This window comes from Hyperolius riggenbachi, chromosome 2 (assembly GCF_040937935.1).
Source record: "Hyperolius riggenbachi isolate aHypRig1 chromosome 2, aHypRig1.pri, whole genome shotgun sequence".
Taxonomy (NCBI): Eukaryota; Metazoa; Chordata; class Amphibia; order Anura; family Hyperoliidae; genus Hyperolius; species Hyperolius riggenbachi.
This window is the reverse complement of record NC_090647.1, coordinates 567,752,534-567,755,770: the sequence shown is the minus strand read 5'-3', so window position 1 is coordinate 567,755,770 and position 3,237 is coordinate 567,752,534. Positions and strand designations below refer to the sequence as shown.

General features: G+C 47.3%; 1 long non-coding RNA gene across 1 annotated transcript; it reads left to right on the top strand.

Annotated features, from left to right (window-relative positions):
- The first annotated feature begins 896 nt into the window (after nucleotides 1-896).
- On the top strand, nucleotides 897-1,101 carry LOC137545184 (uncharacterized). The gene is made up of 2 exons (XR_011026010.1): nucleotides 897-975; nucleotides 1,064-1,101. It is a non-coding gene; the product is annotated as an uncharacterized lncRNA (long non-coding RNA).
- Nucleotides 1,102-3,237: the final 2,136 nt, after the last annotated feature.

The window sequence follows — 3,237 nt, the reverse complement described above, 5'->3', positions numbered from 1 at the left end:
TGTGTTACGACCTGGCTTGTCCGACCTCGAGAACCGACCTTACTATTGGAGGCGGTTCCCCGTCCTGTCAGTGACACCTCCTCCTGAGTGTCACTCTTGGACTATCCTTCCTACTGTCAGCCTGACTCCTCCCGCCTTGGAGAGCTCAGGTCTGCGGAAGGAATCTGTGCAGTGCTCCTTGCTGCACTGAGGCCTAGGCCTCCAAGTGTTACTGTTACACCAAACACTACACTCTACTCAGGTGAACAGAGGTTAGCTAGTATATCGGATTATCGGTGATACTGCAGATCACTTATAATCTGGTATACATCTGTATTTCCTGTGATACTGCAGATCACTGGTAATCAGATCCTCTCTGTGCTTCACCGATCGTTACAAGCCGATGCCCAGAACCTGGATTACTGCTTCACAGACATTGCTGGGATCCCAGGAGATCCGGGGCACCAATGCCAGGATAATTGTACAGCACAACCAGGGTACCATGGCAAAAAATGCCATGTCTGTCATCGTTCACTGACAACCACTTCTAGAATCTTAGATCACAATTACAGGCATATCCAACATAATAAGGCAACATGTCCCCTCACCCAATAAACATAATAAGGCAACATGTCCCCTCACCCAATAAACATAATAAGGCAACATGTCCCCTTACCTAATAAACAAAACATAATAAGGCAGCATGTTCCCAGAAACAACACAATTAGGCACCCCAGCACTGCTAACCACTAGCAAGCCACCAATTTGTTCCCTCACAAGTTCATATAACAGCCATGTGCAGTGGTGTATGGGATATTTTATTGCTATTAATCATTGGTCATGTTTCCTGTTTTTTTGTAGAATGCATTCCTTCGTCCTCCATCCCTCTCACTGAAAAAGATAATAATGCTGGCATTTATTATTACCTGGGCGCTGCCATATTCCTTCTCCTGCTCTTGGTCCTCTTCCTGTACTGGAGATGTCCTGCTGGAGGAGGTGAGGTCCTGCAGCCACTTGTTGTGTCCTTTATAAAGACTTCTCACTGGTGACATTGTCAGTAATACACTTTATATTGGCCTTGCAGGTTGCCGGATATGCAGAGGTGGAGCCACAGGCAAGAAGGTGAGTGTAACAGCTCTTATCCACTGACCTGCTATATGGCTGGATTGCTGACATCTCCAGCTCTGTCCATCTGAGAGGTTAGAATGGAAATGTTCAGTGATGGTTTTTTCTGTAGACTGTATAAGAGAGAAATCCCGCACAGAATGGACACATCGCACTCCCGACAGCTGGACAGATATGGAAGGAAGGGACCAGAGATTGGTGATGGAGGTGATCAGAGATTGGTGGGGAGGTGACCAGAGATTGGTGCAGAGGTGATCAAAGATTGGAGGTAAAAGTCACCAGATATTGGTGGGAAGGTGTCCAGAGATTGGTGGGGGAGGTGACTAGAGATTAGTGGGGGAGGAGACCAGAGATTGGTGGGGGAGGAGACCAGAGATTGGTGGGGGAGGAGACCAGAGATTGGTGGTGGAGGTGACCAGAAATTGGTGGTGGAGGTGACAAGAGACTGGTGGGGGTGGGGGAGATGACCAGAGATTGGTGGGGAAGTTGACCAGATATTAGTGGAGAAGGTGACCAGAGATTGGTGGGGAGGTGACTAGAAATTGGTGGGGAGGTGACCAAAGATTGGCTTCTATGATTACCAGCCTATGCACTGCGCAGAATAGGAATCCCCAGGCTAAACTTGTAGTTGTTCTGGCTAAGCTCTCCCTGATTTCCTGGGAGCTGTTATGGTTCAGAATGTGGCCTGGCACCTTGCACATTAGAAACGAATGGACCGTGGAAAAAGCACAATGTTTCAATGCTTTATTAGAATTATGTTCTCTAGAATATGTCTTCTTAAGGGAGAACTCTGAATATAGTCTTCTGCTGGTACATTGGTTCTTAAAGAGAGTCTGAAGCCTAAAATATTACCTATTTTTAATACCCAGTCTCATTCAGCATTAACGCCTTAGCTTAAATGCCGCATCCCCGCGGAAGAACAAGGTTTTATCCTCCCAAAATCCCGGGGCAAAAATCTACAACTTTCCAGGTCGTAGATTTTGCTGCCCGGGGGAGGAAGAGCTTTGGGCTGTAGCTCTGCCTCCAGTCGCATCAATCGCAGCGGATCTCTGCCTCTCCCCGCCCCACTCAGTGAAAGAAGACTGAGAGGGGCAGGAGGAGGCGGAGATTGACGCGAGTAGAGGCAGAGCTACTGCACAAAGTTCTGCCTCTACCCGGAGAGAGCCCCGAATTTTGCTCCGGGGATTTCGGGGTGATTAAGGCCTTGTTCTGCCACGGGCATGCAGCGTTTCAGCTATGCCATTAATGCTGAAGAGGACTGGCTATTAAAAACAGGTAATTTTTTAGGCTTCAGACTCTCTTTAAATGAATGAGGGTTTTACATTGCAAGAACCTCAGACTCCTACAACATTATTATTATTTAGTATTTATATAGCGCCAACATCTTATGCAGCGCTGTACAGTATATATATATATTGTCTTGTCACTAACTGTCCCTCAAAGGAGCTCACAATCTAATCCCTACCATAGTCCTATGTTTATGTATGTATCATGTAGTGTATGTATTGTAGTCTAGGGCCAATTTTAGGGGGAAGCCAATTAACTTACCTGTATGTTTTTGGGATGTGGGAGGAAACCGGAGTGCCCGGAGGAAACCCACACAGACACGGGGAGCACATACAAACTCGTTGCAGATAGTTCCCTGGCTGGGATTCAAACCGGGAACCAAGCGCTGCAAGGCGAGAGGGCTAACCACTACACCACCGTGCTGCCCTACCCTACAACATGAAAACTGGAAATATTAGCATCTCATTGCACATCTCTAGAGAGAGGTTGTGAGCAGGCCAGTTTCCAAGCCCATGCAAACAGTGTGACTGCACTGAACGCCTGGCGGAGTGGCAGGTGGAGGAGGCACAGTGGCGGGGAAGAGCGGTAGGCATGCTCAAATACAGAGTTCGGATGAAATCCAAATAGGTATTATTTGTATTTACACAGTGAGAGACATGGCAGCGCTTTCAAACAAACCTCATGCCTGAATGGTTTAACTGCAATGGTGAGCAGAGCTCCAGAAACTGGACTATATTACACACCCTGCATCACTATAGACCAAGGGTATGCTGGGTGGGTAATATAGTCCAGTTTCTGGAGCTCTGCTCACCATTGCAGTTAAACCATTCAGGTATGAGGGTTGTT